The sequence below is a fragment of the Hyperolius riggenbachi genome, chromosome 2, assembly GCF_040937935.1.
Source record: "Hyperolius riggenbachi isolate aHypRig1 chromosome 2, aHypRig1.pri, whole genome shotgun sequence".
NCBI classification, from domain to species: Eukaryota; Metazoa; Chordata; class Amphibia; order Anura; family Hyperoliidae; genus Hyperolius; species Hyperolius riggenbachi.
Genome location: NC_090647.1, coordinates 506,554,525 through 506,582,373, shown reverse-complemented (window position 1 = coordinate 506,582,373; position 27,849 = coordinate 506,554,525). Strand labels below are relative to the sequence as shown.

General features: G+C 39.9%; 1 long non-coding RNA gene across 4 annotated transcripts in view; it reads right to left on the bottom strand.

The window, feature by feature from the left end:
* LOC137544998 (uncharacterized) overlaps positions 1–27,849 on the bottom strand; it is a 78,703-nt gene that overhangs the window by 12,103 nt on the left and 38,751 nt on the right. The window contains exons 1-2 of one of the 4 annotated variants that reach the window (XR_011025958.1): positions 7,518–7,626; positions 2,102–2,263 (exon numbers count right to left, since the gene is read on the bottom strand). This is a non-coding gene — a long non-coding RNA (uncharacterized lncRNA). Of the gene's footprint in view, positions 1–2,101; positions 2,264–6,915; positions 7,072–7,517; positions 7,627–27,849 lie in introns of those variants that run through there. The other 3 variants (XR_011025961.1, XR_011025960.1, XR_011025959.1) reach the window with 3 other exon arrangements.

The window sequence follows — 27,849 nt, the reverse complement described above, 5'->3', positions numbered from 1 at the left end:
ATATGTACTGGTAAATGGTTATTAAATTGAGTAAATATTAATACTCACAAACAAGGGTTACCATTAGGAAACCACTGTAAAGGCAGGTGGGGAGATTTTCCTGACCCCACTCAGGAATAAGAAGTCGCTCTCTGTAGATGAGAAAAATGAGGTTCAACCCTCCACCCAGGGTGGATTCAATATTATGCAGGAGAACCGAGGCGCCAAAAGGATAAAAGGAAGCTAAATGAGCTTAAAAACCAAATTCTTGGTAAATAAAGGCGGTAGTGGCGGACTTACCCCCTCCAAGTAGACACACAATGACTGTAGTAAAGACAGTCAATATATTTTATTTATGAACTCCAAATATGCAACGCGTTTCGCAGGTTTGATCCCGCTTCATTAGGCAATAACAACAACAGAGGTGCCTGGCTCTTCTACTGACCACATATGGTATTGCTCCGTTGTTATTGCCTGATGAAGCGGGATCAAACCTGTGAAACGCGTTGGATATTTGGAGTTCATAAATAAAATATATTGACTGTCTTTACTACAGTCGTTGTGTGTCTACTTGGAGGAGGTAAGTCCACCACTACCTCCTCTATTTACCAAGAATTTGGTTAAATACTGTATATCATATAGGAGACACACACAGTGATATTTAACAAGTGAAATGACATTTATTGGATTTACAGAAAGTGTGCAATAATTGTTTAAACAAAATTAGGCAGATGCATAAATTTGGGCACCATAAAAAAGAAATGGTACAATGTTCTGGAATGGCCATCTCAGTCCCCAGACCTGAATATAATTGAAAATCTGTGGTGTGAGTTAAAGAGAGCTGTCCATGCTCAGAAGCCATCAAACCTGAATGAACTAGAGATGTTTTGTAAAGAGGAATGGTCCAAAATACCTTCAACGAGAATCCAGACTCTCATTGGAACCTACAGGAAGCATTTAGAGGCTGCAATTTCTGCAAAAGGAGGATCTACTAAATATTGATTTCATTTCTTTTTTATGGTTCCCAAATATATGCACCTGCCTAATTTTGTTTAAACTATTATAGCACACTTTCTGTAAATCCAATAAACTTATTTCACTTCTCATATAACACTATGTGTCTCTCATATATGATATATTTAACTGACATTATTTATTATTATACCATCAACGATTTATACAGGAAATCATGATAATTAACAAGGTTGCCCAAACTTTCGCATATCAATATATGTGTGTGTGTATATATATATATATATATATATATATAAACGAGATAGGGACTGTAGGTTTGTTCTTAACCTGAATCTTTTTTTAAATCGGAACACTGTGCCATCTCTGTCCCCTGTACCTCCTCTGTGCCCCCCTGTGTCTCCAGTGTCCCCCTCTGTGTCACCTCTGCCCTCTGTGCCTGTGTATACAAGTTTAAAAGCCATTTTTCTTTGAATGTTTTAAAATGAATTTTCTCAAAAACGACAAGTCCAATTTGAATATTTTTTGGCTTGCTCCCATGGAAACACTGAATCCATGCCGTTCGTATCGGCGGGTCATTCGTAAGTCGGAGACTACATATATATATATATATATATATATTAGCAATAGCCATAGCAACTGCTATGGGGGCCTGAAGCGGAAGAGGCCCAAGTGGTAATTGATGGGGTCACTAGTTTCTTGTGTTTTTCCACCCTTTGTCTTCATCTCAGTCATACAATCATAGACTGTTTGCAGTGTACCATTGCCTAGGTAACTTAAATACCACAGGGTAGGGACAGCTGCCCAGTGCTGATGGCCCCATCAAAATTCTTATATATATATATATATATATATATATATATATATATATATATATATATATATATATATATATATATATATATATATATATATATATATACAGTATATACCATACCAGACACATTAAGTAACTTAGACATATGTCTTATTTTACATATAATTAGGTGAACACAGGACATAGGCTTAATCAAGATTTTTTCGTTAAAAAAAAGAATAATTTAACCACAAGTACAGAAGTATGCTTTAAATAATACAATGTAGGCAAATATTGCTGAATAATTAAAAACACACCATAAACCACAAACATGAATATCCAGAAATAACCCACCAACTTATCTTGGGCAACACTGCTGCTGCCTATAGAGCACATCCTGAAGTGGCTGCAGCTGTGGTGCTTTGAGTTCACCAGGAGAAAAGCGCGATATAAATGTCCTGTGTCTTGTCTGGTCTATATGACAAGCAGTAACCAGGTGATTTTTGGGAAATGTGACTGTGAAGCACAAAAAGAAAAAAAAGAATTGACATGGTGCTGTTGAGATATATATATATATATATATATATATATGTATATATATATATATATGTATATATATATATATATATATATATATATATATATATATATATATATATATATATATATATATATATATATATATATATATATATATATATATATTACTAGTCAATGAGGGCTCTTAGACAATTACCTACATTCCTAACCCTTCCATGATATTTTTTCTTAATGGGAATCTAAAGTACATAAAAAAGCAAGTGTAACTTACCTGGGGCTTCCACTAGCCCCCTGCAGCTGCCCTGTGCTAACGCCATCACTGAGCGATCCTCAGTCCCCCGCAGTGCCCCTCTTTTGGCCGGACAACTCAGCGAGTCAATGGCCACTGCATTCTTATGACCTCACCCACAGAGCTTTACAAAAATCATTGTCATGTTACGAATTGACTCTCTGTAGGGCTCCCAATCTAATACCTAGAGTAAGGATACTGTTGTGGTTCTATTATAGTCTAAGACCAATTTCAAGGGGAACTGATTCGCTTATCAGCAGGTTTTTGAAATGTGGGAAGAAATTGGAGTGTCCAGAGAAAACCCACATAAACATTGGGAGAAAATTCCATGCAGATGATGGTGTCCTGGGCAAAATTTGAACTAGTGTTGAAAGACAAGAGTGACAACCACTATGTCAAGAGATATACAGTGTATATATATAAAATTCATGGTTCCATCTATCACAGCAAGCCTTCCAGGTCCCGAAGCAGCAAAACAACCCCAGACCATCACACTACCACCACCATATTTTACTGTTGGTATGATGTTCTTTTGCTGAAATGCTGTGTTACTTCTACAACAGATTTAACAGGACACGCACCTTCCAAAAAGTTCAACTTTTGTCTCGGCGGTCCACAAGGTATTTTCCCACAAGTCTTGGCAATCATTGAGATGTTTATTTAGCAAAATTGAGACGAGCCTTAATGTTCTTTTTGCTTAAAAGTGTATTGCGCCTTGGATATCTGCCATGCAGGCTGTTTTTGCCAAGTCTCTTTCTTATGGTGGAGTTGTGAACACTGACCTTAATTGAGGCAAGTGAGGCCTGCAGTTCTTTAGATGTTGTCCTGGGGTCTTTTGTGGCCTCTCAGATGAGTTTTCTCTGCGCTCTTGGGGTAATTTTGGTCGGCCAGCCACTCCTGGGAAGGTCATCACTGTTCCATGTTTTTGCCATTTGTGGATAATGGCTCTCACTGTGGTTCGCTGGAGTCCCAAAGCTTTAGAAATGGCTTTATAACCTTTACCAGACTGATAGATTTCAATTACAGTACTTTTGTTCTCATTTGTTCCTGAATTTCTTTGGATCTTGGCTTGATGTCTAGCTTTTGAGGTGCTTTTGGTCTACTTCTCTGTGTCAGATAGCTCCTATTTAAGTGATTTCTTGATTGAAACAGGTGTGGCAGTAATCAGGCCTGGGGGTGACTACAGAAATTGAACTCAGGTGTGATAAACCACAGTTAAGTTATTTTTTAACAAGGGGGGCAATCACTTTTTCACACAGGGCCATGTAGGTTTTGAGTTTTTTTTCCTCACTAAATAATAAACACCATCATTTAAAACTGCATTTTAAGTTCAATTATGTTATCTTTGACTAATAGTTAACGCTTTTGATGAGCAGAAACATTTAAGTGTGACAAACATGCAAAAGAATAAGAAATCAGGAAGGGGGCAAATAGTTTTACACACACACACACACACACACACACACACACACACACACACACACACACACACACACACACACACACACACACACACACACACACACACACACACACACACACACACACACACACACACACACACACACACACACACACACACACACACACACACACACACAATGTATTTTTTCAGTAAAGGAAGTTTGTGGGGTTGCCTTATTTTTTTGCATTTTGCTCATATATATGCTTTTTTCTTAGCCACCTGGACTTTAGATGAAAAAAAAATAAATCTAAAACTTTTTGATCTTTTTTTTTTCACTTGTTTTGTTGAATAGCAATAAAGTTACATATTTTGAATTAATCATGGCTGCAAACTGTAACTCATTACTGATTATGTTTTTGATTAGGATTCAGGATCCAAGTGCTTCTGGGCCTCACAGGACTTACAGGAATTGCACTGACTGCGGCTATATTTAATATGTTTATTGATTTCATAAGGATTCTCCTAGAGTATTTTTTTTTATAATTATTGTTGATGGTTGATTACCCTTATTCACTGGTGGTATCCATTTTATCAAAAGTGACTAAATTAGGTTTCCCCCTACGCTCATTGACTGTTTTAACTTTTAGTTGGAGACGTGTAAAACAATTTTGCATACGTGAACCAAGCCAAAAACTCCACACTCCGATAATTTCGATACTTAATTTTGCTAAGACAGCTCATTTGTATGCTAATTTGCATTTCTACAGACAATATATTAGCTACTCTAGTGGCAGTTCAGTTATTTTCATGTCCTCCACTGACTTACTAGAAGACGGCGTGAGCAGATTTTACCGCATTTCTGTTCCCAGTGAACCGATTTTCTGCAGTATTTTTGGAGTCTATTATTTTGGCCCTGTGGGCTCTCTGATCTGTTTGTGTATTGCTAAAAAAAAAACCTTCCGCTTACTTTGTTTCAGCATGTATTGCACTATCATTGATCCGGTGAGGTTTTGCTGTCAATTTTGATCATGCACACACGGTATTATCGCAATTAAAATTTATAGAGTCAAAGGAGGCTGCTCTAATTTGATGAATATTTAAAAGCTAAGTTTTATCTGGAACTAATTGTTAAGTTCTTGTTGAGAAGGGAAAAACATTACGAAAGTTTTTTTTTTTATTAAATGTAATTCATTTAAAACAGAAATAAATCTGAAACCAAATGTTTAATAGTAACACCAGACAGATTTTTATCAGGTCAATAGTATCAAACAGCACCATGTAGCTTAAAGAGGAATTTCAGACTAAACAAACATACTGTCATTAAGTTACATTAGTTATGTTATTTAAAATAGATAGGTAATATAATCTCTTACCCACACTGTTTTTGAAGAACAGGCAAATGTTTGATTTCATGATGGCAGCCATCTTTTTGGTTGAAAGGAGGTGACAGGGAGCATGAGACACAGTTCCAATGTCCTGTGTCCTGAGCACCTCTCCCAGTTGCTAGGCAACGTGAATAAAAAAAAATAGGAAATCCCATCATGCTCTGCACAGCATCAGGGAAAAAATGCCCGGGCTTTTTTTTCTTCGATGGGTGGGCTTAGCTAAAAATGCAGCCAAAAATGATGCTTTGGTAAGAAAAACAAAGTTCTGATGCTGTGAAACTGTTAAAGAAACACCAAGCCTTTTCAGTTCTGCGGAGTAGATTTTTAGTCCGGAGGTTCACTTTAAGGAGTTTGAGGTGCTTCAGACAGATTTCCTTTAGGCAAACAGCACTTTGCAGTACTACTAACCTGATGAAGTGACAAACACCTGCAAAATGCATTGTCCGTTCCTGCTTATTTTGTGCAAAAAAATATTTGATTTACCATTAAATCGGACCCAAACCAAACTTTTTTTTTTTATTAAAAATATTTAGTTGCACCACTCTGACACATATAAAGATAAATAAACACTCCTTCAAACCTATAATCATTTCAGTGCATGCTTTCACCCTTCTCTTTTCATAACTAGGGTTATACTAGGGGCAGCCATTAGCAATTCCTCCATTGCTGGACACCACCTACTCCACCAGTTTGCTGGATTTTGTCCCGGCAATTTGAAAGGAAGGGAGGGGTTCCTCCAATAAATGTAAAATATTTTATATTTGTCATCATGCAGCTGAAAAAAAGGCTGCTATTTATTATTATAATTTAGAAAATAGATTTTATTTCTGAAATCTTGTATTTTTAATTTGGGTCCACTTTAAGCTGATTTCGGCTATTATGGTCTACAGGAGAAGTAAGTCAACTACTACCTCTCCTTTTTAAACCATTTTTAATTATTTTGACATTTTTGGGTGCCTCCATCCTCCCGTTGGTTCCAGACAGATTTTGTTTTTGTTCCTTTAGTTTAAGCAAGAAGTTTTAAATCAGGATGATACCATTTATTGGCTAACTAAAAATGAATAAAATAAGCAAGCTTTCGGCCTTGCAGCCTTCGTCTGGCTTATATCCTGTTAGTGCTATTCCTTTAGTTTAGAATAGAGTGGTGGGGGGATGGAGGGGGGTGGAGTTAGGATTCTTTATCAGAGTATCTTTGCTGTCTGGGTCACAGAGCACAGAACTGAAGGTAAAGTCTCTTTAAATAGGGACACAACCAAAAATAACACTTTTTTTTAAGTGTCAATAAGCTAACACAAAAACAACAACAACAAACAAAAATTGTTAGGTAGTGTTGCTGTTTGTGTTTCCTTTGAGAAAATTGCAATTATTGTACTACCTGTCTCATTAACAGGGTGACTAAAAAGAAAAAGAGTGACAATAAGTTTTATGTACACCTAGGCTAAATGTTTCCCAGAACAATCATTTCCAATCATTTTGGCTGAAGGTTTAGGAATATTTGTTATACAACTACTTTCTTTGGATATCTACTCAACAGCCTGTAGTTCTGTACCATGGAGAGGAGATGAGGAAGATGAGCAGGAGATGTCCCATGTCTTGAACTACGATAGCATCCACCAAGGAGTTTCCAGCTGGGCTTATAGCTAAAGGGAAGGCTCTTGGCATTGGGGGATACCTGTAGACTCTCTTGATTTTCACCTTAAAGAGGAACTCCAGCCTAAACAAACATACTGTCATTAAGTTACATGAGTTCTGTTAACCCCCTTGCCATTACAATTCTGGCGGCAAGGGGGCAGCGCAACACTTTTTTTTTTATTTTTTTTTTTTTAAATCATGTAGCGAGCCCAGGGCTCGCTACATGATAGCCGCTGACAAGTGGCATCCCCCTATCCATTCTGACTGCCTTCGGCGATCAGAGTAAGCAGGAAATCCCGTTCAGAATGCGGCGTGGCGGGTAGTGGCGAATCGGTGGCGAGCGGCGACGATCGGAAACTGCACGCAGCTAGCAAAGTGCTAGCTGCGTGCAGGAAAAAAAAAATTTGAAAATCGGCCCAGCGGGGCCTGAGAAATCCTCCTACGCAGGTTACCCCAAGCTGAGCTCGGGATAACCGGCAAGGAGGTTAATTAAAATAGATAGGTAATATAATCTCTTACCCACACTGTTTTAAAAGAACAGGCAAATGTTTGATTTCATGATGGCAGCCAATCTTTTTGGTTGAAAGGAGGTGACAGGGTGCATGAAACACAGTTCCAACTGTCCTGTGTCCTAAGCACCTCTCCCAGTTGCTAGGCAACGTGATTAACAACATAGGAAATCCCATCATGCTCTGCACAGCATCAGGGAAAAAAAGGCAGGGCTTTAAAGAAACACCAAGCCTTTTCAGTTCTGCTGAGTAGATGTTTAGTCCGGAGGTTGACTTTAAGTGATTATGAACCATTGGGCTACAGTACCCTTTTTTCAGAGGCTTGCCTGAACATAAAGCAAGTTAAAACTGGATACATGGATGTACAGTAGCCAAACTGTCATTAAATTAACATCAGAGTGATTTCAAAGGTCTCTGTACTCTAGTCTTCATGTTTAGATTTGTGAAGTTTAAAGCAGAATTAAACTCTATACATAATGAATTAAAGGATACCCGAGGTGACATGTGACCTGATGAGATAGACACATATACTGTATGTACAGTGGCAAGCATGCACATGACTATGCTGTGTTCCTTTTTTTCTTTCTCTGCCTGAAAGAGTTAACATCAGGTATGAAAGTGACAGTTTCTATCTGGGTCGGGACCGTGTCGGACTGGGTCAGACTATAGCATAACCCTCACTGATAAGTAATTCCTGCTATAAAATACTTTCCTGTCAGTAAATGGCTTCTGTGAGCAGGAAAGAGATAAAAAAGGGTCAATAATTCATAGATTTAAGCTCTGGCATACTTCAATGAAGGTGTCTTTGAGCAGAGACAATGAAATAGTAAAAAAAAACTAGATTTAAATATAAAATAAATTGTGGAATTTTTTAAAAAAGTCATTTTCAGGAGAAGGAGGATAGATACAATTGTTTTTATCATCAGTTTATTTTCACCTCGGGTGTCCTTTAACCCATTCGCGGTCCGTCGTTTTCACTTGAGAAATGTTCACCTCCCATTCATTAGCCTATAACTTTATCACTACTTATCACAATGAACTGATCTATATCTTGTTTTTTCCTGCCACCAATTAGGCTTTCTTTGGGGGGTACATTTTGCTAAGAGCCACTTTACTGTAAATGCATTTTAACAGGAAGAATAAGAAAAAAACAGAAAAAATTGATTATTTCTCAGTTTTCAGCCATTATAGTTTTAAAATACATGCCTCCATAATTAAAACTCACGTATTGTATTTGCCCATATGTCCTGGTTATTACACCGTTAAAATTATGTCCCTATCACAATGTATGGCGACAATATTTTATTTGGAAATAAAGGTGCATTTTTTCCGTTTTGCATCTATCACTATTTACAAGTTTAAAATAAAAAAATATATAGAAATATTTCATCGTTACATTGATATTTAAAAAGTTTAGACCCTTAGGTAAATATTGACATGTTTTTTTTTTATTGTAATGTTTTTTTTTTTTTTTTATAGTAAACATTTTATTTGGGTAGTTTTGGGAGGGTGCGAAGTAAACAATAGGTTTATAATGTAAATGTGTGTTAATTTTCATTTTTTTTTACTTTTAGTTGTAGTATTACTTTTTGGCCACAAGATGGCGGCCATGAGTTTGTTTACATGCCGCCACTCTAAGCGTAACACGCGATTAGAGCGACGCATGGGGGAGGTAACAGCCAGAAAAGGCGCAGCTTCCGAGAGAAGCTGTCGCTTTTTCAGCGGGGGAGAGCAATCAGTGATCGGGCACCATAGCCCGATTCACTGATTGCCTGGCTAACGAACCATGGGCCGGGAGCATGCAATCGGCCGCGGGAGCGCGCGGTAGCGCCCATGGTTCCTGGACGTAGTTTCTACATCCAGGAACCAAAATAGGTTAAAGAAAACATTTAGCACCCTTACAATAAATGAACTGTACATGGTAAATTGCTTTTCTTTTTCCTTTATACTCATACTGGGTGAGCATCCATCCTGAGTTCACTTCTTCATAAAAATAAGCAATCACTCCAGAATCGCCCAGTAATCACAATCCCTCCAAATATCGCAATTGCTCCAAAATTGCTCCAGAAATCACTCCTGAAATTGAGTTGCTAGAAAAAGTACTTTCTCTGTCTTCATAAATAAGGGACTGTAGGCTTAAACAGGTACATTATCCTGATGGTAAAGTCATTATTTACTGGGGGGCAATTATTGTAACATTCATTTTTGAAAAACAGAGTTTAATCCCGCTTTAATCACAAATGAAAAACAAAATAAAAATTATTTTAAAAAAAAGTCCACACATTGACATAGCGCCACCTAAAAAGTGAGATGCAGAAAGTGTCTACTCTTGTGTCTGGCGTTAACAGAGGAAAGAATAAGTGCTGTATGCAGTAGTACAGAGTAGTTGCATTCTGGGAAGGCTGTCTGTACATAAAGATATCCAGCATGCGGATCTGAGAGGGGAATTTCTTCCCGAAGGCTTCAATCACATTGCCTTTCTGGAATGGAGCTACAAAAAAAGCTTCCTCTTTCTTCAGGTTAGAAAGAAGGAACAGTAGGAACTTTCTTTTCAGTACTTTTTCAGGTCAAACTTTTTTTCTTTGCCGCATACTATTCATTTCTGCTCAAGGCATTTCTAGCTAAACATAAGCACTTTTAGATTTGGCTAAAGCTTTTTTGTGTTTTTTTTTTTAGTTGGTATTTTTATTGTATGTTTAATTCTAATTGATTATTTTATTGTTTTGTGAAGATTGAAAAACCATGTGTCCTTAGTGCACAGTACCGTTTAGAGGTATGTTAGGAATTAATTGATAGTGTTTGGTGCAGGACTATTCAATGTCTGCTTATTACAATGCTTATTCCACATGCTCATTGCTTTGAGCCCCCTCCATAGACATAATGATATTACAGCTATAGCCACACAGCCAGATTTTCAGTGTAAGTCAGGTAACTCCGAATTAAGTGTTCCTCCGAGTTGCTATGACTCGGAGGGGGAATAGTGTTTAACACTGCCTGGAGTGCGAGCAGCAACAGGGAAAGCTGTCAATCATCTCACCCTACGCCCAACTGACAGGGCGACAGAATGACACGTACGCACAGGGGGGCTTCTTTGTCAAGTGGTACTTCACACCATGACTACAAATGTGGTGAATTCCAACATTTCACAGTCATGATGGGACCTGGAGACTGGGGAACAAAAAATAAGTTGGGGGCATACGTCCCAATGGAACATAGTGGACATTTTATATACTGTAGGAACAATCACTATAACTGTGAACAATGTTTCGCTCTGAGGATGTTCAGTACTTGGGCCACATTTTTGAAAAGACCACACAGACATGGGCCTAAGCTATCCGTTGCCCGAGGAGGTAGCTGGGCATAGGAAAGGGTTTTCTGTGGAAGGGGTACTGCTGCATATGGAAGAGGAGACTGCAAAGGGATAGCAACACATAGAAGAGCTGCTGCTTAAGGGAACTGTTCATTGAAAAAAAGGGTTTCTGTATATGGATGTTACATATGAAATGGGCTCCTGCATATAAAAAGGTAGCCACAAAAACATTGGCCTAGGGGATGGAAAAATAAAATTCCACCTTAATCAATACCGCTTCTCGAGAAGGGACCTTCACCACCACTAGCTGTAATTTTATGCATCCAACACAGCTGAGCAGAATACCACTTGGGTCTTCTTTTTCTAACACCAAACTGCATTGGTGTGAAGGGGAACTATACAATATATTCAATACATACACTCAATACACATATTCACTTGTGTATCCCCCTATTGATTGGTGTTTGGTCACACCCTAGCAAAATGTACTATGAAAGAATAGGGGAATAGTGATGAGGAGGGTGGCCCACTAGAGTAAGCACTATGGGTGGGCAGATCATTAACACTAGGAGGCAGCTGTGCACACACTATAATATTGGCCAAATTGGCCCCAAACAACCCAGAGCAACTGAGTAGGGTGCCATATGCATCCTGCTTAAAAAGGGCGCCCACTAAAATAGCCCTTTTCAACAGGACGTCGGTGGGGCGTCATAGGGTAAGTATTGGGGAACAAGCTTAAGCACCCACCAGGGTGGTTAAGGTTAGGTGCCCATTGGAGGGGGTTAAGTGTGGGCACCACCGGGGGGGGGGGGGGTTAATATTATTGATATTTACCATATGAATCAAGTTGTAGAATATCAATACATTTGCCAATATTTTACGACCAGCTATTTCCTGCGCCCTTTTCAATGGGCGCCTTTATCATATGCCAATCAACCATCTTAGCTAAAAATTATCTGGCGAATGAATTAGGCTTAAAGCGTTTGTACCCACTTACAATTAACGTCACTCAAACTATTGTTAGGAAACGGTTTTGGTGACTATTTCGAAAAGATTGCTGTGCTGGCAAGCTGGTTGCAGGAAGACCCAGATAGCATCTGAAATTATAATTACAGCCATTTTTTTCTTCCTTTTTTTGTAGGTCCTTCTAATTGAATAGGAATAGGGCAAGTTAACTTGAAAGAACACTTGGCGTTTTAACGTGGGAACACATGGATATCCCTGACTAAACCATTAAATTTGTCAGCAGGATATTTCTTAACCGCCATTACTTTCATGTCATAATTTTATAAGTCTTCCCACAACGCAAAGTTAGGATCTGTGGGCGTACAACGCCTCCCGTTCTGTACAAGGAGATATAGCTGTCCAACAGTTCCAATCAGCGGCTTTTTTCCCCTGTCTTTCCCTGTATTCCTCCCCTCAACAGCACATTCTCTCTCTCTCTCTCTCTCTCACTTCTCTCAACATATTTCTCTCCCTGCTGAGAGATGCTTTGTACAATCTCCTTCTCCTGCTCACAGTGGCAACGCACTTATCTGTCATTTTATTATCATACAAACACAGATGTTACCATGACAGCTGATTCTGAGACTGCAAGGTAACTCTTTCATTGAGAATTACAGCTCTGGATTTAAAGGTTTTATTAGTGTGGTAAATATTCAAGTACATACTTTTTTTGTCACGTGGTTGGTTAGATTACACCGGAGAGTTGCTATAGAAGAAGCAACAGGTAACTTCAATCACCGAGCTAGCTGTGTCATTCAGGAAATGACTGGTGCTATATGAAAGTCAAGGTGTTTACTCGATTCCTCTGAACTCCAGGCAAACTGCTAAATACAGTAAATGAAAAATGCGCTCTCTGTCAGTGATCTATAATCTTGTTCAGGGTTTCGAGGGTTTCTGACGTCATTCTAGCCAGAGATTATAGCCAAAAACCATGGACACGGAAGGACTCATGATGATTGGACAGTGCAGACCAGCAGGTCCTCAGTAGGGATGCTGGGAAAATTGATGCAGAATTACAATTTTCAAGGTACTAATCAAAAATCGGCTTACTGCGGCAGAAAACGATATGTGGAAATAGGTATGCGGACATCAGAATTCCCCGGGAAATGCCGCATTACTGCAACTCAGAAATGTAAGTCAATCACTTCACTGAGGCTGGCTTCACACTGGGAGTTGTTTATTTTTGAGATGCAGGGGGTCATATCACACCGCATTGCCAAAAACAGGCTTCGGGTATTTCCATGTTAATACGCAGCAATCTCCGTCTGGCAGCAGACCAAGCAGGAAGTGAGGCTCTCTAGCACTCACTTGCTGTGGCCGAAAATTGACAAAACAACGCTTCTGCGCATGTGTAACACGAATACTTGGGGCGGTCGCCTTAAAATGTCTGCATTGTCATAGACTTACATGATTTCCGGTTCACTGCACTTCGCCGCTGAAGATGCTCGACAACACATGGATGCGCTTGTTGCCGCGGAGTGTCAAAAATTACACTTCTGCCACGGCGCATCCCAACGCGTAGGTATGAAAGGCTAATTGTCGAGCGTTACTGTGTGATAACACAATGCAGTGAAAACACCCCAGTGTGAAAGGGACCTCAGAAGCATTGAACCAATCGGAGAATGTAGAATTGTTACCATGGAAATCGGACAACCGTGGAAATTTTAGGCCTATCAGAAACCTCAGAGGTATTAGGCCAATCTGAGAATGCAGAAGTTTTCTGTGGTTACCGACCATAAGTTCGGTAGTCCGCATAATAGCTTACATCCACATAAAATACTGAGTGTGGATTCTAAACTGCAGCCGTGACATGATGCAATGCTATAAATAAAACTGTGTAACTGAAAATAAAAATATGAGACTCTCTTCTTTGCTACTTATGTTCTATTGATTATCTGTACTATACAATTGATTATCTCATATGCTTATTTTCGCTTCAGTTTCACAGCACTTTGCAAATGTTGATGTGCCCTGTGTTAAAAACTTACTTGTGAAATAACGTTTTAAACAACTAATTGAAAAATATAAGACATCAGCACATACACTTGTAAGCCTTCCAAGATGATGTCACCAATGTACAGAAAGAATACATTTTATTTTAAATATCGGGGTTGCTTCCAATTTTAGACTCAACCATTTAAAACAAATAAAAAGTAAACATTCAGGTTAAGTTTGTCATCTTCCTGAAGGAGCCATACACTCCATCATATGAGCGAAATCTGCATTCTTTTTTGGACACTGCAATTAATGTTTTTGTTCCATCTGTAAAGAAATAGCTTTGCCTACAAACAAGAGAGCTCTGTATAACTAGTTGATGCTAACACACGGAAAAAAGGAAATATAAAATGTATCTCCATAGCAACAGAATCATGTCATGTAGTCTGGAAAGCATTAATTAATATTTTGAAATGACAGTGTGTTTTAACTGTTCGAAGTCCAATATTTGTTTTACTGTAGAATCTTAACTCATATGTAATATGAACTCTCCTTGCAAAACTTTCTCTTGATATATCTTCTGATGTTTGCTATTATCATTGATTTACAAAGCACCAACATATTCCGTGACGCTGACAATATATATACTGTATATATACACACACACACACACACACACACACACACACACACACACACACACCACACCACACCACACCACACCACACCACACCACACACCACACCACACACAATCACACACACACACACACACACACACACACACACACACACACACACACACACACACACACACACACACACACACACACACACACACACACACACACACACACACACCATACACACCACACCACACACACACACACACACACACAATCACACACAAACACACACACACACACAATCACACACAAACACACACACACACACACACACACACACACACACACACACACACACACACACACCACACCACACCACACACACACGTTTCCATTATTCCACAACCCCATTAAGGGGGCGCTATGGTGAAAAATTTTAAAATTTAAAATATGTGCAAAATATATTTTAATGAGCACAAGAACTAACTACAATGACATCAGAATAAAATCAGTTGCCATTAATCATAGTATAGCTTTCTGTTTTCACAATTCTTTGCATAAAAAAGGAAACTGGGCCAGATGCAATTGCCAGACTCGCCAACGTTGAATGCCGGTGAGTCCAATAATCAGATGACGATTACATTTTTGTAAACAGTAGGGATTGCTGTTAAAGTCATTGGGAACCACTTTATAAAAAAAGAAAGCAGATACTTACCTAAGGAGAGGGAAGGCTTTGGGTCCTAATGAGTCTTCCCTCTACTCTGCCGGGGCCCTCGGTGCAGTGCTGGCTCCCCTGTTCTCATCCCCCGCCGAGGGAGACTTTGGGAGCCGGAACTGGCGGCTCCGTACTGCGCATGTGCGATTGCACGATAGAAGGCGCTCGCGCGTGCGCAGTATGGAGTGGGTCCATCTTTGGTAGTACTCGGGCTCCCATAGACTTTCCGAAGTCACTTTCACTGGCGGAAGGAGCAGTATTTGACCAATTTAGTGAAACACTGCCTCCTGGGGACAGCGCAGCACCGCGGGCACCGGGAGAGGAAGGCTCATTAGGACCCAGAGCCTTCCCTCTCCTTCGGTAGGTATCTGTTTACCTTTTTTATAAAGCGGTTCCCAATGACTTTAAGCCATTCAGATGCATCCTGGTTTTGGATGCCCTGCCATTTCTCTCTACAGAACCACAATAGACAACTCATTCCTAGAAAACACCTACAAATACTGGAGCTTGCAGATGTTAAAAACAAATCATTCAGTGATAAATTATGGTATTAAACAGGTTACGTTCAAACTTTAAAGCACATAGTGGTCTGTTGAAACGGGAACCGTAGTTCATATCTTGTAATACATTTGATAGAGTACCTTTTCATCCTGTAATGTACGGGATCCACAATGCAGACATTAAGAAATATATTGAAGAATGCCGCAATAAATTTCTATATTACGCTTTCCTGCCTGCAAACTGCTCCCGATGGCTAATCCCCAGCAGAGATCAGCCGAAACATCACTCATTCAGCTGTTTGACCAACATCTGGTGGAAGTCTTTTCAAGCACTAATAGCTCTGGCCCACATAATGTAAGCCAGTCTATTCATCGAGTAATATTGATTCTGTTTGGCCTTACACTTGTCTTTCTTCTTCACCCTCTACCTTCTCCAATCCTCTCTGGTAGTACAGAAAGTCTAATTTAATAAAGTGTATTATATAAAGTAAAAATGGTCTGGACAGTTCCCCAGACTTTTCTAGCTTTGCTTCCCTCACCTCCTACACAAAAAAGGGGCAAATATCTGAGCAGGACAGAATGAAACATGAAAAACAAACCTAAAAGAAAGGAAAAAAAACATTTTTTTTCTGTGGGCCAAAATTGTTATTACTGTTTCTCAGCATGGCTCAGAAAGCATCTGGATGGGAGTATACACAAATGTTTCACTTAAAGAGAGTTTGAAGCCTCTTAAAATTACTCTTTTTATTTAACAATCCCCTTCTACACTATTACCCCACCTAAAACGCCGCTATCCGTGGCAAAACGCTGTGTTAAACACCCTTAAATCCCCGGGGCAATGTTGGAGGAGCGCTTCCTAGTAGAGGCAGACCTTTGGGCTGTAGCTCTGCCTCTACTCCCGTCAATTGGCGCTGATTGCCTCCTCTCCCCGCCCCTCTCAGTCTTCTTTCACTGAAGGGCGGTAAGAGGCGGTGATTATTGCTGATTGACACAAATGGAGGCAGAGCTAAAGCTAAAAGCTCTGCCTCACCGGGCAGCAAAATCCACGACCAGGAAAGTCGTGGATTTTTGCCCCGGTGTTTGGGGGGGTTAAACACTGCGTTTTGTTGTGGTATAGCGGTGTTTTAGAAGGAATGATGGTGTAGAAGGGGATTGTTAAATAAAAAGATGAATTTTAAGAGGCTTTAGAGTCTCTTGAACACGACTCCTTTCTCACATTTCAGATTACTTCTTTCTTTTTACTATATTCACACCTACAAGGATACATACAATCCAAGGAACAGGTCGCTGCAACCACTGCACCTGCTGTGATCGGGAGCAAAACACCAAGGAGCCAGGTAAATGTAGTAGATAAGAATTCCACTGCATCGATCTCAGGATAAAAGTCCACAGCTCACGTGTATCGGATCAAACTTATGGCTCCTTACTCATAGCTCATTGATATGACTAAGGAGTCATAAGTTTGCTCCGATACACGTGAGCTGTATTGCTGTTTGTCCACAATTGCCCCAATAAAAATTGGACTTTTATCCTGAGATCGGTGCAGCGGATTCAAGTAATCAAGTGACAGGCAGTCTATTGGGCCAATCAAAGTGCAGGGATCACGTCCTATGAAGCCACTGAACCTGACAAGGCCCAGGCCAGGATGAGTGGAGCAGTCGCTATGTGAATGGTGCGCATGGAAGTTACTAGCGTACCCTATGCTGCACTACCGCGCATAGCGTGCGCACAGCTCGCAATCCTCACATTTAAAAAAAAAAGAAAAGATTTCTCATGGGAAACGGGGTATCAGCTACTGATTGGGATGAAGTTAAATTCTTGCTTACGATTTATCTTTAAATGCATCAAAGGTGGTGACATTTTTACTGCTGGCATTGTGCTTCACTGTGGAATGTTCGTTTATGTGTTGCAAAGAGAGCAGGAACAACTCCTTGTCTCCCAGAGTGCATTGGGAGGAGAAGGCTTTTTGACATCATAGCCTAGGCTAAACATCACTGGGAGGGCGGGTTACATACCCAGATACAGCAGTATATATACTATACATAGGAAGTGTTTCTGATGCTTAAACCAGGATAATTAATGTAAAAATGGGCATTCTAAATAATTAAGTACATCCTTTACTTTATATGTCTTTGTAGTGACTTTTTAACTGTGTCAGCAAGCTCAACAGGCCTAGCACAAGCAAAGTGTATAATGAACACAGTAAGTTGTTTAGACAAGAGATAACTCTTAAAGGTTAAGCCAACAGTTTACTGCTCCGACTTTGTTACATTTAAAAAGAGCAAAGGCAGAAATCAAGTTTTCGTCAGATGCAGAAAATGAACATTCATACAGTAATTAGTGGATCAAAATTTCAGGATACAGTAAAATACTTTCTAGTTATAACTGAGAACAGAATTACAACCTTTCTACAATGAAAGCGAAATATGCCCACATGGCTACTGATTTTTATGTACGGTTTGAAGCCATTACTCTTTGTTTCCCTGATCAGTCAGACATGATTAATATCTGCTTCAGTATCTCCGGCACACAGCGTGGCCTCTTCCCACTAAGTCCATCTTGTATCACTAACGTATGCCTTTACCTTATCAGTCTAGGATTACTGAAGCTCACTCTGTGTCTATATCGTATCTCCCACTTTACCCCTCCATTGCTTGCGATTGACTAATTTGCTCTCTTGGGAGACGCACTGCAAACATTGTTCATACTTTCTTCCTCTTTCTTCTCAGCACACACCAAAGTTCTTCTAAATCCCCTCCTTTATCTCTAAAGTCCTTCACCAGTCTTTTACCTCTTATTTTTCACTACTTATCTCTCGGTACGCTCCTTCTTGACTTCATAGCCTAGGAAGCCTAAGCCCGTTCTTAACCTGCCCTTTCCAAAGCATGCCGTTATGCCGTATTATTATAGGCGCCTTGAGTTTTTTTTTATTTCTTTTTGATCTTTTATGTGTAAACATATATGTATTTCTATATATTAGCATCTTCACTGCAGCATTTTATTCTGTGCTCTAGGTAATTGTGTAAATGAAAAGGTAACTATTGAGATAAAGATACTCCAGGCCATTGTGAAGTCCTTTGGGATCTGGAAAACCTTGGCGAGGGTGGAGAGGTTACGATTGCTCTGCTTTCTACTATGTTTTGACAAATGAGGACCACACTAAGCAGACCAGGAAACCTCCATAAATAATGAACGTGCTTAGGTTACACAACCGTATGTAGACAGGTTTAATAGTTGTCTACAGTTTTATTATTGTGAGTTTATATACCACTGATATCTCCTGCTTTACAAAGTGTATACAGTAAAGTCTCATTTATTTGACACAGGCAGGGATTGCCTGATGCCAGACATGTGGGCAGGGCATGCCGGTTGCTTGAGAACCTTCTGAGCTGTCCTCCCCCAACTGATTAGCAGCAAAGCGGTGTGCAGCAGAAACTGTTTGCACATCCTCCGGGCGCCATCCTTTTCACTTCTTACAGCTCACAGCTTTGCTGTGGAAAGCCCCGATGTGTCATCTGAACTGAAGGGGATCAGTTGACAACCTGGGGAGCTATAAAAGGACGTCACACAGCAGCTGGGGAACTGCAATTGGCCGGAAACAGTCCGGTAAACTTAACCAATCCAATGACAGGCATAGAAACCGTAGAATGAGCCGTGCGCTGCGAGCTCGTAGGGCATCTCCAGCCTCTCCCTTGTCTTACATTTATTGGTAAGCACTCCGCACTTTATCATATATTTATTCCAACTTTACACTGTCGGCTTATTCATACCATCATTTTTGTGTGTTTATTTGCACGGCATTGTGATATGTATTGTACTGATTGAATTTGCAGGCAGCACTTTGAATCGTATATTTTTTGTAGTAACGTTGTAACGATTGGTTAATTGTACAGTGAAATTGGTTCACTGCATATGCACTATTTGTATTTATTACTCTGGAACTAAATGTTGCACTATATTGCACACAATGGACTTGATTCACTACTTAGCGCCGTAGTGAAGAGCCACTTAGTGGGCCTAATTAGAGTTAAGAGGCCTTATCAGAGTTAGCGTGCCTTATCAAAGATAAGGGGCCTTATTATCGGTGCCTTATTAGAGTTAAGGGGTCTTATCAGAGTTAGTGTGCCTTATCAGAATAGCATGTGCTATTCTGATAAGGCATGCTAACTCTGATAAGGCCCCTTAACCCTAATAAGGCACGCTATTTGTCTTAGTGAGTTTGTCTTAGTGAATCAAGCCCCTAGCTTCCTGGTTTGTACCCACAAAGTGTTAAGGCTCACTAACTGGCTTACCACAGCAAGGGGGTTGCTGAGCTGGACTCCTACACCAGGTATGACTCCTGGTTTGCCGGTGCACAATCCCTCTGTGAGTCACCACTTCACAATGGAAAATACTGTATTGAATGGCATATAAACTTGCGTTTATCAAATCAGTAGCAAAACACGACATGTTTCGGGGAAATCCCCCTCCTCAGGCTTACCGCCAGTTAGTGAATCAAGCCCAATATGCGCTATCTTCAGCTACTGGGGACTTCTGATTACAATCAGATTTAGAAGGAGTTTTTGTTTTTAATTGTTCTTGTTGGATAAGTCCCATAATAAAATTTGACATTTTTTCACCAACTTTGAATGTTGATGTGATACATTAACTACAGTCCCTACAGGGGGCATCTTTGCTTGATGTTTATAGTTGTTTTTTCAACCCTTAAAGGGATACACTACTATGTGTAAAATTATAGCTCTGGCTTTTTGAGTAACAGGCATAGAAACAAATCTGGAAAAAAAAAACATCATTTGTTATGGATCAGCACCACCAGGGATGTCTGACCTGATTGATTGGATGGTCGAATGAACAGGACATTAGATTGTTAATGGGCACTTTGAGTCTTACGTCCCAATCCACTTTCAAAGTACACACCTTTGCATACAGCATATGCATAGTCCTTCATCACCAGCTCAAAATTATTTTCATCTCATTGACCATCCCCATCCATAATCAGAAAGCAACTATTCATGTGTCATCAGATGCCTGCAATGGTCACAAAGGACTGCTAGAAAAACGAGCTACACTTCAGAGTAAGTCATGCTACCTTAACTGCTTGTCCTGTAACAAAAAATGTACTTCCTGGTGCTGGCCGATTCAAAAAGAATATGCAGGTTCTAATCTAATTGCAATAAAAATAAATAAAAACCAAAAACTCTTGCCAGTGGTGTGATCCTCCATTTTTATAACCTCACTAGTTCAGAAGCAGTATGCAGATTAATTGTTTTGACACTTTTGCATTAATGTACCAGGTTGTGACTCAAGGGCTAATGCACAAAACTTTGGTAAAATTGTCATAAGCAGGGAGTGCATAACAACTTTGCCATTACTTAACTACTTAAGCATTTTGGATGTAGCTGCTACGTCCAAAAGTCTGCCCCTACTGCTGCTCGCTGCTGTTGGCGGTCGCGCGTGCTCCCGCGCATGCTCCCCCCGCCGTTAGCCCAGAAATGAATGAATGGGAACACCGTTCCCATTCACTGATCTAAGTCCCTGTTAGAAAGACCAATGGCTTGTATGAGAAGCTGCGATCATTCTAAGTAACACATCCCCTATTTACCTCCTGCAAGCATACTATACGCATACAGGATGCCTAAAAAAAAAAAAAATGAATGAGACCATCTTGTGGCCAAATAGTAAAATTACACCTACATACATTTTATTAATAAACATTACCACACATACATTTATAATGTAATCTATCTGTCCATTTTTTTAATAATATTCCCATTAAAATGCATTTAGAAAAAAAAAATTCTTAGCACAATGTACCACCCAAAGAAAGTCTAATTGGTGGCTGAAAAAACAAGATATAGATCAATTCATTGTGATAAGTAGTGATAAAGTAATTGGTGAATGAATGGGAGGTGAAAGTTGTTCAGATGCATAAGGTGAAAAAACACTGAAGGCTGAAGTGGTTAAGGTAGCGCATGTTGCATAATTAGTGTGACCTGTGTAATCTAGGTAATGTGGGTGTTGTAAGAGTAGTGCATGCTAGGCAAATAGCATAATGTACATTAGCCTAGTAATGCTTGCATTATCTAGGTAATACAGCTCATTCTAATTGCTCAACACATGCTACCTTGTGTAAGTGCTGGTTGTTGTTGGTTTGCTCTCTGGGCATGGTAACTTTAGCCAAGTTTTATGCATAAGCCTCTCAGTCAAGGCTGACCACCTATCACACAACTGGATCTTTTAACCATTTAATGACACCCTAACGTATTAAAACGTCATGCTTTACCCTATTAACAGCAACATGACGTTTTATTACGTTGCGCGTTCCCGCCGCCGCTACCGCCGTGTGTGCGTTGCTACCGCCGCCGATTCCGCCGGGATCCCGTGCTGAGTGATTGGGGAAGAGGACCGAACAGTCCTCTACCCAATCGCAGTGCCTGGAGTGAATGGACGTGACCGTGAACAGCGGCTACGTCCATTCACAAAAACAGGAAATTGTTACTGTTCAATTAAGTGTAAAAAAAAAAAAAAGTGATCACTTCCTATAACGAAGTGTGGCCAAAAATATATTACACATACAAAATACAGACATACACAATTACATACACATCATTAATAAAATTGCACTTATGACCCTCCCACCCAAAAAAAAAACACTTGTAAAAAAAAAATCAGCTTAAAATAAATAAACAAATAGTTTCCTTATGGACTTAGCTTTTTTTAATCTATATTTTATGGGGGAAAATTAATTTTAATTTATTACATTGAGACTGGTAATTATGTCCAGAACAAAAAAAAACAAAACAGAAAAATAACACCTATATTTCAAAATAATATATTGTCGCCATACATTGTGATAGGGACATAATTTAAATGGTTTAATAATCGAGACAGCTGGGTAAATAATATGTGCTTGTTTTATCCACAGGAGAATGTTTAATTTTAAAACTATAATGGCTAAAACCTGAGAAATAATGATTTTTTTCTTTTTTTTGTTTTTTTCTCATTAAAACGCATTTAGAATAAAAATATTCTTAGCAAAATGTACTACTCACAGAAAGCCTAATTGGTGGGGAAAAAAATGAGGTATAAATCATTTTCTTGTGATAAGTAGTAATAAAGTTATTCGGGAATAAAAGGGAGGAGCACTGACAAGTGAAAATTGCTCTGGTCCGTTAGAGTAAAAACCCTTGGGGGTGAACTGGTTAAATGTCACTCTCCACATTCCTTTTATATTTCCATTTCCATTCATGGCTTTCTGGTCAGTCCTTCACTGAATGTGAAGCCACTTTGTGAAGCTACTTTGCCTGTTTCTGTCAGGTTTAATGGTTTAATTAGCCTGACAACTGTCCACAATTTTCCAGATGACTTGTATGTTATTCTAGTTATTTATTTTTTATGAGATCAAGAAACGTCTGCATTTTTATCCATATGAATAAGAATGCTATGTGTCGAAAAAGGAGTGTGCTAATGCGATGAAATAGTGTGAACACAGCCTTAAAAGTCAACAAAACTCCAATTCAACAAGGCAAATTCTAATAAGGGGTTTAACTACAAATCATTCCCCTCCCACCAGAAAAAACTTTGATACACCCCCTTAAAGTGAACCTCCGGACTAAAAATCGACTCAGCAGCACTGAAAAGGCCTGGTGTTTCTTTAACAGTTTCACAGCATCAGAACTTTGTTTCTCTTATCCAAGCTTCATTTTTAGCTGCACAGAAGAAAACTGCCCGGGCTTTTTCCCCCTGATGCTGTGCAAAGCATGATGGGATTTCTGATGTTGTTGCTCTCGTTCTGCAGTTTTGGTGCAATTTTTTTTTTTTTTTTAAATTTTGAATTTGACATTTGAAGCCTAGCGTGTGCAGCTCAGAGGGGTTATCAGGACACAGGACATTTGGAACTGTGTCTCCTGCTCCTTGTCACCTCCTTTCAACCAAAAAGATGGCTGCCCCCATGACAAAGATGGCAGCCCTCATGAATCACAAACATTTGCCTGTTCTTTTAAAACAGGGTGGGTAAAAAGTTATATTACCTATCTATTCTAATTAACATAACTAATGTAACTTAATGACAGTATGTTTGTTTAGGCTGAAGTTCCCTTGGTGACTCACACAACATGGGGGTTTATCATACCAGGGTCAAAAAACAAGTGTGCCCATTAGGTTCTTAACACCCATATAAAGTGTAGCCACAAAACAACCTGAGCTGCCATTTCAGAGCAAGGGAAGGTCAGTAGCTCCTCCCCCCCTTCCTGCAGTTGCAGTGGCTACTCCACCAAAGTATGCCCCTGGATTTATAATACATTTACTATGATTGACATGTCTTTATCATAAAATAGGGGCTTCAATACATAGTACAGAACATTATTGACTGGAGCTTTGTTTTTCAAAACATTGTAAGCCCCCCTTTTTAAAAAATTTCAAACACTCTATTGTATAAGTATACAAACATGGAATCCTCAGAATTCTACCTTATAATAATAATAATTCTTCACAATTGGAACACAGATTACAGTAAAATAGTTAGAACCTGAACTCTAACAATTTTTCACTAACTAAAAGTTTTGACCGGTCTAGTACTGTATAGAAAATGTATGGAGACCTTTTTAATATTCTGATTGGTATTTAAACAGAACTTCAAGTGAAAGGAAAAGCGAGGAGGCCATTAGTGGCTTTTCTTTCAAAAAAAGGTTATATGCCTGGTTGTCATGCCAACCTTTTGCCTTGAAAGCCCAACTAAACCCTAAATTGAGCAAGGCAAGTTCTCAAAGCATTTGCGCTGATTAATGTGCATTATAAATATGAAACAGAACTTTTCTGATTCAAAAACCCATTGTATGGCTGTCCTTGCCTGTGGCTGTGTAATTTTCCATTCTGATGTTGGACTTCTAGAGTTAGACTAGTTTCCTTTTAGCAGACAGAGATCTTACTATTATTCAAGCAGTAGCAGAATTCAAGGACTCCACTTGAATTTTTTTCATCAACCCTATGCTTCATTATGACAGTCACAGTAAAGAAAAACAATGTCTTGGTCCTTCCACCCTTTATCAAGTGCACTTAATAAAGGTCGGAAGGACTGAAACATTACAAGCCTTGGTTGTGATCATACAGTATGCAACATAATATAACATCTCATGGTTTTCTCTCCTTGTCATGTTGTGTTCTGTCAAGGCTGGATTTATACTTGTTTTGCCCCTAGGCCAAGTGTGTTGGGACTCCCCTTCCTTCTGCAGCAGAGCCCCTCCCATTCTATGTGCAGCTGCTACTTCCATGTGTAACATCCATGTACTGCAGCCTCTCTCTTTCATGAACAGCTCCCTTGGACATTAGCTTCCCTTTTTCATGTATTTCTCCCCATGTGCAGCCTCCTCTTTCATATGTAGCAACCTTTGTCTAGGCACCTTCTAGGCCTTTGTGGCCTTTGCAGAAATCTGGCCCTGTGTTCAGTAATGACGGAGGCAGAATAACTGGAACTAGGTTTATTTACAAGCTTCTGTAGCTCTCTCCATAAAGTGCCACTTTCCTCTGTGTCGCCAAACAGACATAAACAGGAACCAACAACTCACAGCAGTATAGGTCATCTTTTTGCAGGGAATAGTAAGATTTCTTGTATCTGAATGTTTCTTGATTACTTAAAGTGTACCTGAACTCATTCTATTTTAGGGAAAAGTGGTGTCTAAGCTTCCCCGCTAACACTGTATATAAAGCCAGACATGCTATTTATTTGTACATCTGCACCTCCTTTTATGGGGGGTTATTATTATTATTTTAGGGCTTGTACACACTTGGCTGCACTGCGATGTGATTTTTCAATCACAAGATCTCCGCAAAAATAGTACAAATCATGAGCCGCTGTACACAGTGGTGCGATGAAATTTTAGAAAATTGCAATTGCAGTCCCTGTGCTGGCTTACTGAACAGGAAGAGCCGAGATTTGAACCCTGGTCTCCCGTAACAGAGGCAAAGCCGTTAACCAGTACACTATCCAGCCACTTCCAATTACTAGTGGCTAAACCCCATGTCATATATTACCTTAGCTATGTAAGGTATACACCACTGTGATATCCCTATAGAACTGCTGCCTTCCATTGATTGGTTTACCTAGCTTGATAAGGTAGGAGACTATCCATGAAAGGTTCAAAGGGTTGAAAATCCACACTGAACCCTTTTGACTTGCTGCAGGTTTACACCATCTGTTATGAACTGTCCTTTGAACAGATCCGCTCGACAGTACACCGTGGCATAGGCAGCCTTATTAATTTCAGAACCCTGGGAAACCTCTCCTGAGAAAATAGAGACCAACCTGACTAGGAGCTCCCCTGCCCAAGAAAATGAACCAGAGCTTGTGTTAAAATAGATGTTTGTTGTGCACTATAGCACTTTGATTTCTCTTTTATACAAGGGAGAGAAAGAATCATTCACCAGCAGAGAGAAACCGGTGGAGTGCAGGCCTGCCCGCCCCTGTCAAATTGATAGAGTGAAGATGTTGAACTAGATAATGGAAACTTTCTATTCAGTAAGAGCTGGAATAAAGAAACCATTTCTAGTCATTCATCAGCATTGATTGCCTTACTACTTGAGGCTTAGATCAGAACTTACTCTTTACGAATGGAGAATAAAACCAGCATGTGATCCACTGCTGAAAATGCGGTTAGGCAAAGCTTATCATTTTGTGCTAAAAGTAATCACCGGCATGTTTAACAACTCCGGGTCTTACTTAGAGAATAGAGTGAGGATGGTTGGGCTGCTCTTGCGGTACAGCTCTGAAACATTTGTGAGATAATAGGAGAAAAACAATGTTCCTTTATCTGCAATTTTTGCCATGTTAACTCGAGACATCTGTATATTAGATCTGGTCATAGCTGTAGGGTGACCATCCCTTAATACACTATTATTTTGTCTAATCTTGGTAGACATTTTATCTATATAACGTTCAGATGTATAAGCCAGTTAATTTGACATAGTTTTGCTACAATGAAGGATACATTTACAAAGAATATTACACCGAGTACACAGGTTGTTGGATATAAAAATGTGTGTAAGCCAAAATGGTAGATGCCTACTGGAATTGGTTAGAAAATTGTGGGAAAAACAAAAAATTGGTAGTCCCGGAAATCAAAGATACTTATTAGGAGAGGTGATACTCCTATTGGGGGCGCATAGGTCAAGTTATGGACTGCTAAATAGAATAAAATGATGCTAGACCTTGCTTTACTTCACCAAAAAATCTAATAAAAGATTAAAAATCTAGGAGACCACACAACCATGAAGTTAAGGCTTACACAGCCGGCTGTGCTACCACACTGACTGCACCTGGCACCCATCAAACACATCACACCTGGGATCCAATACAAACATGAAAAAGAGTACCTGAGATATCTTAACATTATGGTATAGGATCCAACCCAGATTCTTCCCACAAGACAACTGTTTTATGTGATAGATTGCGGAAAAGCCACCGCGCGGACTGACAGCAAGGCGGCTGATTCCGCGTCCAGCTCAGCGGTTTGCACGCAGCAGCGTGCGTTTGATCTAGCTGGGTCTGTTAGTGCACACAGGTTGAGTAATACGTGCGCGCGCGCTGAGAGGCAGAACCTTTATGGCAAACGAGGAGGGATCAGCTGACCAGGTTGGTCAGCTGATCGCAGAGCAAGTGGCCATTGGCTGATCAGCGGTGGGTGGCGCCAGAGAGCGCCGCTCTATATATAGTTATTCCTGGTCAGTCTCAAGTTGTCTGCCGTTGCGAACACTTACGTGAAAGCACTCAGACCATAGTCAGATCCCACAGTGTGTTAGAACCAGGAGGACCTGGGAATTCACACTGAGCCAGATTACTTCTGTGTTATCATTGTGTTATATTTCAGACTAGTTCCAGGGTGTTGAGACCACGGACCTCACACCCAAGTCTAGGGATACTGTGTACCATCATATTATACTTCAGACTAGTTCCAGAGTGTAGAGACCACGGACCTCACACCCAAGACTAGGCATTGTTTGATATCTGTTATGACCTATTGCATTCCTGACTATCCCTCCGCTTTCTGATTCGGTACCTACGCATAACTGATTAGCTGTTGCCAACCCTGCTTGCCCCTGGTTACCGAATCGGCCTTCTGTCTTTGTACTTTATCTGCCCATGTGTTGCCGACCTGGCTTGCCCGACCTTGAGAGCTATTCCTCTCCGTTGAGAGATTAGTCTCCAGACCTGTTTGTGGCGCCAACCTTCCAGGTGTCACTCAGCCACAGGGCCTTCCT